Source organism: Pleurodeles waltl, chromosome 11 (assembly GCF_031143425.1).
Source record: "Pleurodeles waltl isolate 20211129_DDA chromosome 11, aPleWal1.hap1.20221129, whole genome shotgun sequence".
Taxonomy (NCBI): domain Eukaryota; kingdom Metazoa; phylum Chordata; class Amphibia; order Caudata; family Salamandridae; genus Pleurodeles; species Pleurodeles waltl.
This window is the reverse complement of record NC_090450.1, coordinates 249,619,580-249,637,456: the sequence shown is the minus strand read 5'-3', so window position 1 is coordinate 249,637,456 and position 17,877 is coordinate 249,619,580. Positions and strand designations below refer to the sequence as shown.

Genomic DNA, 17,877 nt, shown 5'->3' with positions numbered 1-17,877 from the left:
GGCGTGAAGTTTCACATCCGCTCACATGGCTTCCAGCCCCGACGGCACCATTACAGTTCTGATTGCGAGTGAGCCAGGGTGCACCTCATGCAGATTCCCCACTCCAGAAGCAGGTAAATCTACTCCAAAATACATTTTCAAGTGGATTTTCTTCTCCAACTTACTGTTCAAGCTGTTTTTCAGTGTGAGAAGACTTTTTTTTTAAAACTTTTTTTCTTACAGGATGAAGTGCCCCAGATACTTAGGGGCATATTTATCCTCTGTTTGCGCCGGATTTGCGTTGTTTTTTTTTACGCAAATCCGACGCAAAACTAACTCCATATTTATACTTTGGTGTTAGACCCGTCTAGCGCCAAAGATCTTGGAGTTTGCGTCATTTTTTAGCGTGGACACCTTCCTTGCGTTAATGATATGCAAGGTAGGCGTTCCCTTCTAAAAAATGACTCCGAGGCATGTGCGCCGTATTTACACTCCCGGGCAAAAATGACGCCCGGGAGTGGGCGGGTCCAAAAAAATGACGTACGCCGCTTTTGCGCCGTTTTTTAGCACCTGGAAAAGGCACGTGTCATTTCAATGGGGGTTGGGAGTAAAAAAAAATGGCGCAAATCGGGTTGAGGCGAAAATTTTGCCTCAGCCTGACTTGCCCCATTTTTTGACGCCCAAGCTCCATTTTCCCCTACGCCGGCGCTGCTTGGTGTAAGTCATTTTTTTTACGCACACCAGGCAGCTCCGCCGGCTAACGTCATTCCATAAATAAGGCGCCCGCATGGCGCTTTGGAATGGCGTTAGCCGGCGTTAAATTTTTTGACGCACAACTGCGTTGGCGCAGTTGTGCGCCAAAAAGTATAAATACGGCCCTTCATTTCTTCTTATTGTCCAGCAGGCTACTCCCGGTGCTTTGTCCATCTCCTGGTCACTTTTCACTTGGATTTTGAGGTTCTATTTGTCTTCTGGGCATAAACCTTTGGACTTAAGGACTTTTGTGAAATCACACAAGTACGTTAAAAACTATTGTATAAGGATGTTGTTTATTCGGTAGGGCATGCACAAGTATTTCTTTGTTTTTTTAATTCATAATTACATTTAAATGTGTTGGGTGCCGGAGTTTCAGTAGGACTTAGTTATTTTTTTATTTCATTTTTCACCTTTTGTAAAGGAAAAATGTTGCACAGTTCAGTCCCTTTCCTCATGTTTGTTACATTTGCAATATTCATTTATTTTACTATGTGGCCTAGCCTTTCAATGGGCCATCCGGCCAGCAGGCCCAGTACTAGTAATCAGTGCGTGAAAGAAATGTTTCTGTTGAATATGTTTTTAAAACATCATGACATTTAATTAAATTCAAAATGCTGGCTATTGTTTGTATTTCATGTTTTTTATCTTCAAAAAGTGTATGTGTGAGGTAATATTTGTGCCACAGGAGGATGTGTACTCTTGTAAATGTTTTATAGCTCAGTTAATTTTTGTGTTTGGCATTACTGAATTAATGGTAGTGTGTTTTTCAGTGTTACCATGCTTCTTTTATCTGACCAGTGTGACTGTGAGTGTGTTTGCCATCGGCCACAATTTGTCTTTGTTCTCCATTGCATGCAGTCAGGGGCCATTTTGTGTAGTCTGTGTCCATAGGTCTGAATGTGTTCTTTGTTCTCCATGCTTCCTTACTCTTTGTTGTTGTTGACCATGATGCTGGCTGTCATTTTTCATAGTCAGTCAGTGTCCTTTTGCCAAAGGCTTGCATGTATTCTTTGTTCTCCATGGCTTCTTGCTCACTGTTGTGTTTGTGACCATGTGGCCAGCAGCCATTTTGTGCAGCCAGTCAGAGCGCTTTTACCATCGGCTTGCATGTGTTCCTTGATCTCCATGTCTCCTTGCTCGCTGTTGTTGTTTGACCATGCGACTAGCGGCCATTTTGTGCAGCCAGTCAGTGTGCTTTTGTCATAGACTTGCATGGATGTGAAATCAAAGTAATAATATGTTTGAGGATCATTGTAGCATATGTATATTATGAATATGATTATGAAGACCAATGCTTTATATTACATGCATTTCATCTGCACCTCCTTGCCTCACAATAGATTTTGTGTACTCCTAAACAAACATCAACAATTCATTATGTTTTTTTATTCTATTTTATTTATGTAATTGTTTTATTTTAAGTTTTTTTTATTCACATTTTTTATTTTAAAATTAAAAAATGTTTTTATTTTATTTTCATTTTTTAAAAGTTTTTGAAATAATTTTAATTGCCATTTTTAATTTTGATTTTTAATTGTATTTTATTTGTATTTTTTCTATTTTCCTTTTTTTGTGCTTTTTGCCTTGGCCCCCCCCACCATAGGTGCACAGCTGCACAACAGCATTTATTGTTTTAGGTATAATTACATTTCCTCCTGGATATCCTGTCTGCCATAAAATAGGTACACTACAGACATATTAGCATCATTCATTTTTTTAATGAGTATTCCATCTCCCCGGACCACCTTGCTTGCCATAGGCACACTGACCTTCATTTTTTTAATGTTAATTCCATTTGCCCATGCAGCTCCCTGACTGCCACTAGAGTTTCCTTTAGAATAGATGCACATAAAACAAAGAGTTATATCCGTGTGTTGTGGTATCTTGATTGGAAATTAAATTGTATGGTTTGGTGGTGTGGTTTGACTTTAAAGTGGTTGGATAAATTGTTGTTAATTATTACCTAAGTAACCAACCACACTAAATTGTATTGCCTTTGTCTGAGTTAATTCAAACTGCAACAATTGCATATTTCACTAAATGTTTTCCTTGCCTGCTTGCTTGCTTTTAGGTGCACAAGAGAAGGAGAAACCTCACCCGAGTACTGCCAAACAGAAGGCCTGTGCAAAAAACATGTGACATCAGCTCTCCAATCTCTTCTGCTTGCGTAGCTTAGTTCCACTGCAAACTGACAGCTTTAGAATGGCCCCAAAGAAAGGTGCTGCCAAGAAAATGGCCAATAAGAAGAAGCAGCTGTTTGTGATTTCTCCACAGTAAACATGCCAACCACAACCTTTTTTGGGAGCTGTGTGCCTGCCGCATCAGCCTCCAGGGAGGACCCTGGGAGCAGCTCTCCCACATCAACCTAAGCCCATGTCTGTCAGCGACGCAGCCACTGCAATCATGGTGACACAGACCAGCAGTGACGTTGAATTGGATTTGTCCCTTTTGCAAAGTAGCACCCAGTTGTTTCAGGAACCAGAGCAAAGTGGACAGCAGCTGCAGCTTGCAATATATCTTCCTGAAGTTGGAGCAGAACATGAAGTTGAGCTTCCTGCTGAACGAGAACCTCCTTTTTTAGAATTATTGGCTCCCAGATCTCCAGCAAGAAAAAGGAAGAGCACTCCACCATCTTTTCCAAGCACCCCTTTTGATGATGATGATGTGGGCATGGAGTGGGCCCCAGCAGAGTATGGGAGGTACCAGGAGAGGCAAGGGGAACAAAAAGCTACTGAAAGCCTTAGAATTATGGAAGGAGGTGATGAGGAGGATGAAGACGATGAGCCAGACATTACTACTCCTATTCTACCTGCTCCGAAGGAGGTGGCACAGGTACCACCACCAGCTACCATACTTGTAAAGCCCCAGCTGAGACCTAGACCATCCCATACAGCGGAAGAAGTGTGTACTGCAGAAAGACAATCCATCTACCTCCATTTCTTCTTTAGGCACTGGCATTGGCCCAGTAAGAAATTACTCCTCCCTAGTTTGGGACTTATTTTACGCTTTATCAAGTAGGAGGAAAACACTGCAATATGCTCCATTTGCCACACAAGTGTTCATGAACATAAGCCTGGTTCACAATATGAGACTGGAGGCCAAACGACCCGTATGAAAAATCATCATGCAAACTGGTGGGAGGAGCACCTTAAAAGATTGCTGAACATGGTGGTGGTGAACAGGAGGAGAGCCAGGAAATATCAGCTTCAATCATGATGTGAGGTCCTGAGGAAGAAGAGGGTGACATTTTTATGCAAAGCCGCCCGGTCCCATCAGTATACCAGCATCACCTGCCTCAGAAACCTCAAAATGGCACAAGACTCAGAGTTAGATGGAAACACCACAGCATACAGTGACTGCTCCAAGATGCAAATTGAGCCTACCACCTCCTACTTCTCAAAAGTCACCTGCGTAAATAAGAAGAAGAAAATCCAGGATACTATTAAGGCCAAGTTAATGCAGAAGGGGCTCTTCGAACGTACCCATCCAATGGCATGTTTGTACAATAGGAAGGTGGCAAACATAATAGTGCTGGACCTTCTCCCTTTTTCTTTTCTGGGAGTGGGACTTTTAGAATTTGTGGTGGCCATCTGCCCAACATTGAATTTTCCAACTAGGACCTATTTTGCCAGAGTTGTTGTTCCAGCAATGTATCACGATGTGCTGCAATTGGTTGGACATGCTTTACAGCAAAGTACAGTTCACACTATCCAGCTGACGACAGCCATGTGGACCAGTTGGCAGGTGACTGAATACATGTGCATCACTGCACACTGGATCTCATTTGCGGAGATAAGGCAACAGTAAACTACAGGTCATAGCCCTGAAGCAAGTTTTAAGAGCATTAGGAGACATGCAAAAGTAGCAATGATAGCCGTTGAAAAATCACATACAGTTGCAAACATCTTGACAACTTTAACAGCAAGGTGTCTGAATGGCTGTGACCCAGAGGTCTCAGAATTGGATTTCTTGCCACAGACAATGGCAGTATATAGTAAAGGCTATGGCAGATGGTAGCTATTTCAGGGTCTTGTGTTTGGTGCATTTGATCAATCTGGTTGTGCAGGAGTTTCGCAAATAAGAAGACATTGTCAGCAACATACTGACCACCTGCAGACGAATCTGCACTCATTTTAACCATTCAAGCCCAGAAGCAGTCGAAGCAGTTGCCAAATATACCAGTTAAAGCCTTCATACAGGAGGTGACAAATATTGCCTTCCTTCTTCTCTCTGTCGGCCGTCTTCCTCTCCTCTGCAACACTCCCGGACGGTAACAGCCCAGGAATACTCAGCAGTCCCTTTAACCACCTGGGTTCCAGCCGGGACAGCACTGGGAGGTTGGGATTGGAGAAAGAAGAAGGCGCATCCAGTTCACTAGAGGCAGCGACAAAACAAGTCGGTACGGTGTGCGGGTCGGCCCAGTCCGGCCCGTCACATACACCCCCCCAGAGAGCGGCAGCCGATGACGCTCCGACGATGAGTAGCGGGAGAAGAAGTCAGCATTCTGCATGAGGCGGCCAGGGGAGTGGAGGACCTGGAAGGAGAAGGGCTGCAATGAAAGAAACCACCTCAAGACATGGATTGGAGTCCTTGTTGCGAGCAAGCCAGGTAAGTGGAACATGATCCGTGAGAAGGGTAAACTGCCGACCCATAAGATAATAGCGCAAGGATTCCACTGCCCACTTAATGGCCAGACACTCCTTCTCAATCATGGGGTAGTGAACCTCCCGCGGGAGGAGCTTCCGACTAATATATAGCACCGGGTGGAGAGACCCATCCACCTGTTTCTGTGACAAAACTGCCCAAAGTCCTACATCAGAGGCGTCTGTTTGCAATCTGAAAGGCTCATGGAAGTTCGGACAACTCAACACTGGATTCGTGGTCAATACTTCTTTCAGTTTCTCAAAACTGCCTCGTACAGCATTCGAAATGGAGGCGAATTTATTGGGACACGAGTTCTTGAGCAGATTGGTGAGGGGTTCCGCTATTGTGGAGAACTGAGGAATGAATCGCCTATAATACCCCACTAATCTGAGAAAAGCTCAGACATCTTTCTTTGTGCTAGGTATGGGTATCCGTTGGATGGCCTTTACTTTCTCGATCTGGGGTCGGACCTTTCTCTCCCCTAATATATATCCCAGATATTGGATTTCATGAAACCCCAAGTTACAATTTTCTGGGTTAGCAGTTAAATGTGCATCCCTCAACGCCTGTAATACCTTCCTCACCTGTTCTAGATGGTCCTTCCAGGTGTTACTAAAGCTAACTATGTCATCCAGATAGGTGGCGGCGTATTGCTGATGGGGCCGTAGAACCCTATCCATAAGACGTTGGAATGTGGCAGGGGCCCTGTTGAGCCCAAAAGGGAAAACTGTGAACTGATAGAGGCCTGATGGAGCGGCAAAGGCTGTTTTCTCTTTGTCCTCTTTTCTCAGTGGGATTTGCCAATACCCTTTTGTGAGATCAAGTGTGGACATATATTTTTCTTGCCCTAATCTTTCTAAGAGCTCATCAATGCGAGGCATGGGATACGTGTCAAAGTATGTTAGCTCGTTGACACGTCTATAGTCTATGCAGAATCGAGTACTCCCGTCTGGCTTGGGCACCAATACCACTGGGGAACACCAGGGACTGGTGGATGGTTCTATAATACCAGCCTCCAACATCGTATGGACTTCCTGCTCTATAGTTTCTTTTTTCGCTTCTGGAACCCGGGAAGGGCGTTGGCGGGATACTGCCTCACTCTTGGTACATATCAGGTGTTCTACAAGCTGCGTATGTTCTGGTCGTTTTGAGAAAACATCCCTATATTCCTCCACTACCTGTTTTAGTTGTTCACGGTGGGTTTCGGTAAGGGTGGGATTTGTGTGTGGTAGGGGATCCATAACGGGGAACTGCGTAGGAAAAGATGGATAAGGGATTGCGTCAGTGACCACATTAGTGATAAACTGGACCGGGTGCACCTCTACAGGTTCTTGCCATTTCTTTAATAAGTTGATATGATATATCTGTTCCCTACCGAGGCCGGGGGGAAGTGCTAATCTATATGTAGTGGGGTTCACTTGCCCAATCACTTCGTAGGGACCTTGCCATCGGGCTAATAATTTGTTGTCACAAGTAGGGAGGCGTATTAGGGCCCTGTCCCCTATCTTTAGGCTACAAAATACACTTTTGGTGTCGTAGTATTTCTTTTGTTTCTCTTGTGCCTCCCGTAAAGTACTGTGGGCTCCTTCCCATAACGTATGAAGGGTATCCCTCAATTCCTGAGTATACGTCAGGAGTTCTTTCTCTTCGCTATCGGTCTCCTCCCACTGCTCCGCCAGCATTTCGAGGAGAGTTCTAGGCGGCCGCCCAAACAATAACTCGAACGGGCTATGTCCTAGTGATGATTGAACGTGCGTGCGGATGGTGTACAGTACAAGGGGTAATTTCTTTTCCCAATCTCTACCCCCCTCTGTGATGCTTTTCCAGAGCAGGGATTTGATTGTCCTCTTGTATCTCTCTACACGCCCGGCGGTTTGCGGGTGGTACACTGATGTTCTGATCTGTTTTATCCCTAGTTTTTTGCTCACCTCCGCCATTAGCCGAGACATAAAAGGGGTTCCCTGGTTTATTAATATTTCTTTGGGAAAACCGACCCTGGAAAAGAAATCAATCATTGCTTGGGCGACTACTTTTGTGTGCATACTAGGGAGTGTTATTGCTTCGGGATATCGTGTGGCGTAATCCACGAGCACAAGGACATATTGTCGTCCCCTATTGGATGGAGAAAGTGGGCCTATAATATCCATGCCTACCCGTGAGAACGGGGTCCCTATGACAGGTAGGGGCTGGAGTGGTACAGGTGGGTGTGTAGCCGGATTAAACAATTGACATTTGGGACATTCAGAGCAATGTCCACGTATATCCCCATTTATTCCTGGCCAATAGAAGCGCAGGAGTATCGCCTCCTCAGTTTTCTCCCTCCCAAGATGTCCCTCTCCATTATCCACGTGAGCTAGTTGTAATACTTGCTGTCTGTGGCTTCTGGGTATTATCAGTTGTTTAGGTCGCCCCTCAGTTACATTTGGTATTCTATATAAGAGGTGGTTCTGGATACAAAATTGGGGACCTACTGCCTGTTCCTCGGGGTTCATGGCTTGTTGCCATGTATGTCGTAGGGAGGGGTCATCTCGTTGACACTGTCGAAAGTCCCCGGCCACTGTACACACCTTGCTCGCTACTGCTGTATCATTTTTAGGTTGGGTCTCGCTGATGTTCCTGTATTGTTGTCGTTGCATCCTTTTCTCTCGTCTAGTAAGGGGTACCTTGGGGTACCGACTGAGTCCCACACTGGCTTCAAGGGGGACTTCCTCCCACCAAGATTTAAGTACGTGTTCCTGGCTTGCTTTTGTTAGCAATGTGGGAAAGTCTACATAATCGGTACCAATAATGATGTCCTCGTCCAGGTGGGGCAACACCCCTACTTTGACCACTTCGTTCTCCCCTTTCCATTGTAGGTGTACCTGGGCTACTGGGTAATATTTCTGATCCCCATGGACACAAGCAATCAAAACCTGTGTCTGGGGTATATCCTGTCCTGGTGCGACCAGCTCTTGTCGTACAACACTCTGGCTACAGCCTGAATCGATTAATGCGGCTCTTTCTCTTCCATTGAGAAGAATAGGGAGAGTGTATGTAGGTCTATCCCCACCAGCCCAGAAGACTCTTCCTTTGGCTACTCCAGTCTCCATGGGCTCCTCCGTATCCTTCTTTTGTGGACAATATCTCGCTATGTGACCCCACTCTGAGCAATTGTAGCATTGTGGTCCAGTGTGAGGGTATGTGGGGTTATGTAGTACCATGCTCTCTGGTTCCCTTACTGCCTGAGGTCTAGGAGAGGTTCCTCTGGCTACCATCGGATGTACCGGGGATGGCACTGGGTGTCTACTGGGAGTGGCCTTGAAATCCGTACCCCTATGATATGCACAGGCAAGCTCAACAGCTATTTCATTAGTCAACCCAGGATGTAGCCTCACCCAGTTGCGGGTGGTACTGGGTAAGGCATCTAAAAATTGTTCTAGGACTATCACATCGAACATCTCCTCCCTGGTCTTTTCTGTTGGATTCAACCATCTTCCCGCTCCGTGTTGAACCCTGTAATTGAGTGTCCGATGGGTTCTCCTGCTGTTGCCACCTGGTATGTCGGAAACGGGACCGGTAACTTTCACTATCAAGTCCTACCCGTTCCAGAATTGTTTTCTTGATATCTTTATATGGGAGTGTGCCACTGGGGTTTATCGCTTGGTAAGTGGTTTGGAGGTGGCTGGTTAGTAGGGGGGCGATGTATTGTCCCCATTTCTCCTCCGGCCAGCTTGCCGTACTTGCCACTCTCTCAAAGTTGGTAAAAAATTAATCTGGGTCTTCTTGTTCCTGGTATTTTTGTAAGACGCTGCTTGTTACATTGGGATGCACCTTTGTGTGTGCTATGGTGTCCGTGAGTTTTCCCAGGGCAGCTTCATGTACCAATTAATTGTTTGCCATAATCGTAGCTTGACTTTTGAGGGTGGTCTGTAAAGCCTCTTGTTCCTCCCTGGCTTCCTTCATTTGTTGCTCCCACATTAGCTGCAAGTGCCCCTGTCCCTCTGCTAGTTGAGCGATGACGTCTGCCTTGGTGGGTTTCTCTTCCATCTTGCCGGGTCCCTTTAGAACCCACTTCTGACACCACTTGTTACAGGATGGATGCCAATGATCACTCGGTACTCGTCAACTCTATACGTAAGTGGTCTTTTTATTGATGGTATAGTACAGTTTGATGGTTAGTTGGGTTTTATATGTTGTATTCGTGCTCTCCGTGACTTGTCTTCTGGCTGTCTTTATGAACTTCGTCTTCTTCTTTCCTTCTCTTCTAGGTCTCTCGGGAAGCACATGTGGAAAGAAGAAGAATACACCTGGTAAGTGTTTTGGTTTGTTTCCTTTCCTATCTCTTCCTGCCGCTATCTTTTCCTGAGTCACACTCTGTTATCTCTTGATCTTTGTGCCTCCTTTCCTTTCCTGTGATTGTCTGTGCTCTACCTCTGTTTTCCTTTTCCCTTCCCAGGAGAGGAGTTTTCGTGCTCTCTTCTCTGTCCTTCCTTTTCCCTTTTTGGTTTCGCTATTTTGTTGTCCTATTGACTGACTGTTCTTCTCGTTTCTTTGTAACGTTTCTTTTCCTTTTTGTACATGTAATTTCACCTTGCTTTTCTATGTCTCTTTTTTTTTCTCTTTTTCCTGTTTTCTGTCTTTTGTGCTTCTTCACATTCTCTCTGGTCCTTTACTCTCTCTCTATCCCCGTGTACCCTCCCTCGTGCAATATCAGTGTATCTGTGCCCTTCACCCTGTTATTTACGTTTCCTCCCGTCCTCCCAAAACCCCAACCCCCGAAAACCCCATGCACCTGCGTCTGCCACGCTTCTCCTGAAGCGTGGCTGGCACACGCGTCCTGGTTCCCGGAGGTTGTCTCCTTCATCCCTGGATGGGACCACCAGCTTCTTGGAGTTTTCCTCTTGGCTGTAACTGGCTGATGGTGCGGTCGCCTCGGTCCAGCTCGAGTAGCCACTGGATATGGCTCTGGATTCCCCGTCGTCCTCGCCTTCCTTCTTGTCTCTGTCGGCCGTCTTCCTCTCCTCTGCAACACTCCCGGATGCCAACAACCCAGGAGTACTCGGCGGTCCCTTTAACCACCTGGGTTCCCGCAGGGACAGCACTGGAAGGTTGGGATTGGAGAAAGTAGAAGGCGCATCCAGTTCACTAGAGGCAGCGACAGAACAAGTCGGTGCTGTGTGTGGGTCGGCCCAGTCCGGCCCGTCACAGAGGCCCTCTAGCATCATGGAGGAAAGACCATGAGGGCAGTGTTGTGCAGTGTTATGGAAAATCTCCCATGGTGTATTGGATGCTTTGTTGATCTTTTCATCATAATATGAGATCTAAGAAGATTTAGGCCCTCATTACGTCTCTGGTGGTAAAAACCGCCTACTTCCGTGGTGACGGCTGCCAAAAGACTGTTGCCCCGGCTATCATCCATTCGCCAAAATATGACCACAGCCGGAATTCTGCCACAAGGACGGCGGTGTTCTGCTGGCAGGCGCTGCTGGCGGTAGCAGCGCCCCATCCCGTCCCCTGCCAGTAGACCCCCTGGATTCAGGTAAGTCGGGTTTCTGACAGGGGAGCGGGGTGGGGGGATGTGTGGGTGAGGCTGTGTGCATGAGTGTGTGAGTGTGTGCGTGTATGAAAATTTATCTGTAGTGTTGTTTGCTTGCGTGTATGCATGTGTGTGAGTGTGTATATGCATGGAAATGTGAATGCATGTCTGCGTGTCAGTGTGAATGTGTGTACGGATGTGTGCATCAATGAATGGATGCGTGCATGTATGTATGTGTGTATGTCTGTGTAAATGAGTGTTTGTCTGTGTATGTGTGCGTATGGGGGGAGGTTGGAAGGGAGGGGGAGTGTGGATGAAGGGGGGTGAGGGGCAGCTGGGGAGTGTTGGGGAGAGGGGGCCTCCTATCAATGACAGGGAAGGAATTCCCTGTCAGTGATAGGGCCTACCGCCATGGTTTTAATGGCGCTACGAACTCCGCAAAAACCATGGTGGTAGGCAGGGTCACGATACCACCGGCGGTACAATAGTGGCTGCCGGGCTAGAGATTCTTAACTCCAGCCCGGCGGCTGCTACTGCCATGGCTTTCGAAGTGGTATATTGGCGGGTTGGCTGTCATAATGTGGTAGTAAGTACTGCCAAACTGTTGGCTGTACTACCGCCACATTATCTCAGACCTCCGGATCATAATGGCCCCCTTAGTCTCTGAATGATATATCCTAATGGCTTCTCTACAGTTTGCTTTGTTTATTTTTTTATAGTCCTAAACTGTCAGCTTTCTTGCATGCTTGCTGTCGGGCCCTGAGATGGGGGGTGTACAAGGGAACAGACTTTTTGCTGGTACAATTGTTCTGGATTTTTTTAGGACTCACTTGATGAAGTGAATCAGTGGTGCAATGCGAAAATGTATAACGTGTTATGTGGGAGCTTGATCTAGTTGATGTCTAGTGTTATTAAGGGCCTGTTTACAGGCATCAAGATGTAACTTGATACATGGTACAATAAATTCTGCTCACTTTCATTCCTTTTCTGAAGAGGATGTTTCAAAATACAAAAGGTAGATTGTTGTGTAAGCCGGAGACCTGGAAGAAGAACAGCTTGAAATTAGAGTCCCACTCCAAAGTTCTGGGTTGCCACCTTTAACTTCCAGAGTGCACAATCTTGTCTTGCAGCTGCCAAAACCAGTAACAAGAACACCAGCAGCAACCTGAACAGAAGTATTGGCCCCAATCTCTGCATTGGCTTGGTTTCAAGTCTTACGTCCAGTGCAAAGGCAAAGACAAAAGAGGTTGAGCAATTGGCAGCACCAATGATGATTCAGAGGATATTCCGGGAGTACCTGGAGGACCCAAAAGAGGTCTATGTGGAACAAAACCCATTGGTGTATTGGTATGGTAAGATACACCAATGGCCAGAGCTCAGTAGTCTGGCAATAAAGTATCTGGCTTGTCTGGTATCCATCCTGTCTGCTGATATTGTGTTTAGTGCAGCTGGACCAGTTGTCACAGTGAAAAGGACCAGTTTGTTGCCTTGAAACGTGGAGAAGTTGACCATGATCAACATGAATCAATATTTTATACCACACAGCCACATTGTTTTGAAACAGCACGAGGAGGAAGATTGGTCAGGATCAAGTGTGTTAGCTGACCAACTTCTGGGCGGAGGACAAACTTTACTTTCCTGACTGAGTATGCCACCATAGAACCTTTTAATTATTTACCATTTAACTTCTTTCTTTGCCCAAAAAATAGCTAGTGGAATATTATGTTTGTGTCTGATTTCTGCAGCCCCACCATGTTTAGTCACATGTATGGCCTGCTTGGAGTTGGACCCATGTGCAATGAAGAAGCCTCCACAATTCCTTGAGGACATTGGAGACATTGCCTGCCTTCCTTGCATGCCTATCCCTTTTTTCATCACCTAGCAGGACTGCCCGAGAAGATCATTGGATTACAAGACTGCCAATGCCAAATTCCAATGTGTTGCTTGCATCAAGGAGGAGATACAATTGAGTACATATTACTGTGCTTGGATTGGAAGAGGTAACTACAACTATTACACAAATGAGTGATGATATATTACTGAGTGATCGTAAGTGACGATTGATGATTTATATGGTGACAGACAGTGATGGAGGGTGTTCAACTAATTAGTAAACTTGATTTTGATTAACTGCAATGTTTGATGCCTGATGGGTGATCACTTTTCCTGACGGTGATTGAACCTTTCAAACATAATGAAAATTCACCTGCAGGGTCCACTCCTTTTTTCTGGTTTTTCACAGACCAGACCAGTCACTTTAATTAACAAACACAAATCTATACAAAATACTGCAATTCTGTTTCTCAACAGCAGTGAACTACAGGTCTATCTCACTCGGGCGGGACTGGGACGGAGTTACTCGGAGACAGGAGGATGGAAGGACTCAGGACGGGACAATATCTGCAGCAAGAAGAGGGAATTTATTGACTTCAAAGGGAAACTATAAAGATGAGGATCCTGAGGCCTAGTACTTATCTATGAGGAACAGAGAGAGGTGTGTTGATTTGTGAAATACTGCTGAATGAGTATGCTGCACTGCTGCCAAACATGAAACTCCTCTTCTTTTTGCTCTTCCTCTGAGTCTTCCTGCTACACTCCTTATGAAGCTTACCTTCATTCTCTCCTTCTCCTTGACCCTACAATACAGTTTCTGTTTTACAATCTGCAGACTTTCACCTCTCTTGCACAAACAAAAGGCGAAAGCTTAGCTCAACACTCCTGCTTACTTACTGGACCAGTTCAGCCAGGCCCCCAGGAGTGAGAGACATTCCCGGAGAGAATGCAGATGTACCACTCAATTTGTCAATACAATATCATTTTTCTTTTAACAATCATGTTTTTTAGTACTGGGTTGGTTCAATTCACTCCTCCATAATTTGATATCTAATAACATGGGTCTCTGGGGCAGAAGGACTGTTTGCAAAGAATTTAAGTGAACTGTGTCATACTCATTTCTTTATTCTTGCCACAACAGATTGATGATGTACTGCTCATCGCCCTCGTGAATATTATTCTTGTGTTGTGCTTGTCTTTATCACACCTTTCCCCAAATTCCCTTTGCTACTGAACCATCAAACCCCTAACCTTCTTTCTCCCGACTGTGTGATTTTTTGAGGAGCGACTTAATTTACACCAAATGGATCACTTTTCCTGACTTGAGCTTTTTGAAACTTTGTTTTTTCTTTAGATTCCATGCTCACCATTGCTTAGGTTAATTTACTGTTGATAGTTTTTGTTATATCTGCTATTCTTTGAAGTGCCATGATTCTAGTAGTCTGTACTCAGCTATAATATAAATATATATGTATAACTCACTAACTTTGTGTTTTTCCTTCAATTTAGTTGCCTATGTTGGATAAACCTTTTGATCAATCCTATAGTTGGAAATCAGGTGGGAGTGGGACCTCACTTGTGATGCCTTCCTTGTTAGCGCACTACCACTATCATAAAGAAGGAACATTCGCAAATGCTCCAGTAAGGTGTTGGAAGATTGACAGAGTGAGGAGCCATCACTTCATCTCTTCAGGTAAGAGAATTATGGGGTGAAGTGAACTAGTTTAGTTAGTACGTAACAAACTTCTATTATAGATAATTAAGTGTGTATCTAGGTTTCTGAAGGCAATATAAGTAATGGCGCCATACCCTCCTAATGGTGAATATCATAGCAAAGCGTAGTAGGACAAGGGTGTAATTAACTATAACTAAGTGTATACACTTTGAGAAGCAGATTAAAAAGACAGGATGTGCAAAATGGCATCAATGCAAAGTTAAAGTAAAGCACAAAATATATTCTTCTGCCATAAATTAGAATAGAAAGGTTTCCCTTTACTCAAAATAAAAAATCAAAGACTAAACCCACCATCTCTACCCACAACAGGCCCATCCCTCTCCCACAACAATATCGCCCCATCTCCAACCAATGTCCAAAATAAATATCAATGTCCAAAAGTCCAAAGATGCGCTGCTCAATTCCTACTCTCTCCACCCACAACAAATTCCCTCCCACTGAAACAAAAAAATAATAAAGGGCTTAGAAGACGGCATTCTCCAGGTGGATCTGCAGGTCTTGCAGATGTGCCTTAAAGCGTGCCATCCTACGGCCCAAGTATGCAAGCTCATACATCACTCAGTGATGGAATAGCCGGTCTGAAGTGGAGGGGGCAAGTGGGCATCATATTTTTTAGAAACTTCTTAGTAATAAGCAAAACAAAAACGCTTTTTCTATAGAAACTAGGTCCTAACTATAAATAGTTACCTTGGGGTACAAGCTATAGGGCCACATGTAGCAACTTTCAGAACTGCAACCCGCAAATTGCGAGTCATGAATAATCATGAGGTGGGTTGCAATTTGCGACCCCCTTGCGAATGGCGGTCCTCACAGGGATGGTGGCCTGCTGCGGACAGCAGACCACCATGTCTGTGACTGCTTTTCAATAAAGCGTTTTTTTTTTTTTTTCTTTTGTAATGCAGCCCGTTTTCCTTATAGGAAAACAAGATGCATTACAAAAACAAAAAATGAAACTTTTTTGTTTCATTTTTTCAGAGCAGGCAGTGGTCTGCAAAATGTTTACAGTGACATTCACAACAGGGAAGGGGTCCCCTGGGGACCCCTTCCCTTTTACGAATGAGTTAGCACCCATTTGAAATGGGTGCAAACTGCGATTGGTTTGCGACCGCATTCGCAGTCACAAAACAATCCTACATTTCAGTGCGAGTCGCAATTAGGATGGGAACACCCCTTACTAATTGCGAGTCGCAATCTTGTTTTGCAATTCGGTAACCAGGTTACTGAATCGCAAAACGGGGTTTGTGCATTGCAATGTGCTTTTTGCACGTCGCAAACAGCAACATTTGTTGTTTGCGACGTGCAAACAGCTACCTACATGTGGCCCATAGTTATTTAAAATAACTCTTAACTATAACTGCTACATTTCTACAGTTTTGAACAAGTAAATTCAGAACCTAACTATAAACCTTTGTTTTTTTCAGTGAATATGAAGTCTGAAAGTGGATGGTGTCAAAGAGATATAAAATGCTAAGTATATTAATCTTACTTAAATGAAACTGTTGGAGCGTGCCACAGGTGAAATATTATCATAAATACTCCCCTTCTGAGGTCAACAGAATCTTTGGACTTGATGACGAAGTCAGTTGTTAGAAACAAACAACCATGAATCAACAACATAAAACCCTTGGACAATATTTTAGACACCATAAATAATTCAACAATAAGTCAAACTCCAAAGTGAATAAAGCTTCAAAGCTTTATTACAATTCCAAAATCAATGTCACATGGATGGTGCACAGAACTAAGTTATAAATGTACATGAAAACCACAGGCTGACCGAAACGTCTGAAAAGATTCAACCTGCTAAACCAATACTGTTAGACACTCCTAAAGAATAATATACAATAGTAAAAAACACAATATGAACATTCTTATTAAAATTCAAATCAGATGATGGTGACATCAGTAAATAATCAAAAGACAGTTTTAACAATCAATTTCAGAGCTGGGCCATTCCTGACGCTAACCAGAATTATGACTTGCATGTATGGGAATGGGCTAACACATGCGGGCAAAAGCAAAAATAATTTGGAAAACATCTAGCTAGGATAACTAACTATAAAAAATGCTGGTGTAATTTGCTAAGCTAAAAAGGAAACAAGAAACCACATTTAGTTATACCGCTCCCCATGAGACATCATTCAGAGTTGATTCATTGAGCAGACCATTCACCAACTTTTGACGTCGGTTGGCAGCAGCATCAGGACAGTGCCTAACACAAGTAGCACATAGGACAGATCAGCAATTCAGAATTAGTTGGCCTTATTAGTACTGAAACACACTTACAGAGTAGGGCAAATATACTACGATGAAAAAACTCATCAGGGCACTTAGAGTAAAAATGTGAAAGAGCAGTTTAAGCAAGCATAAAGCTGGCAATTGACTAACTTCAAGAAGGATCTGAAGGGGTACTGATATCAAACAGGTTCTGGGAGGTACTGATTGTGATTCCAAAGTTCTTTACTAATGAAAAATCTATTAATTGGTCCTTCCAGTGAGCACACTCTGGGCATTGATTTCAGTATCCAATCACTGTAGAAGGCACCACCAAGTTTTGATACTTTTTAAAAACTTGTCAGGAAAAAGTACGTTGATGGCTTTCTCCGGTTACAGGATTCTGCCAAAATATTACATTTTCTAATAAACTGCTACAAGCAGTTCCCTTCCCATGGCACACAATAAACCAAGCTAATATTCTTTCACATAAGCCTCATGAATCTTCCTGTGAAATTCAGCAGCTAGGACAAATGTTTTTACATTAGCTAAACTTGAAACATTCACTTCTGGAATACAAAAGAACATTCAACAGTGCATTTGCTGCCAAAAGAAAATAATTCAGGTCAAAGGGAAAGATGAAAACTAATAAAATGTTCCATGACTACTTGCCAAATGAACTTGAAAGTCTAGTCAAGTTATGAAAGCCTAATGCACATTAATGCAATTAATACTTTAATACATTAATAAAACATATTGCCCACCCTACCTTTTAAATCAAATATGCAAACAAACTATTTTATTAAACAATATTCATGTATGTCAAAGCACATTTTAAATGTTCATTTATTTTCTAAGCGTCATAAGTGCATTTAATCCAAATTCATTTAGTACTCAAAAATACATTTAATTTTTACTGTTATTTCTATTCGGAAAATAATACTTTAATGTTAAAATGTATTAATAATTCACACATTTATGAGTGCAAAATGTTTTTATGTTAAACGTAGTGTCAGAAAAATGACTAGTAGGCACAAATGTCCACCACAATTTAAACCTGCACGTTTTAGTTTCTTCATTATTTTCTCTGTAGGCCTTTAAACTGAAGGTTTATTAACTGATACATGCTACGTCTATGCCACTAATTAGTTAATAAAACATGATCTCTCTCAAGTCTTACCCATGCATAACAATTACCAAC

At 43.7% G+C, this 17,877-nt stretch overlaps 1 protein-coding gene across 3 annotated transcripts in view; it reads right to left on the bottom strand.

Moving 5' to 3' along the window:
- The window catches only part of TM4SF20 (transmembrane 4 L six family member 20), a 107,906-nt gene that overhangs the window by 51,522 nt on the left and 38,507 nt on the right, over positions 1-17,877 (bottom strand). The window lies entirely within an intron of this gene.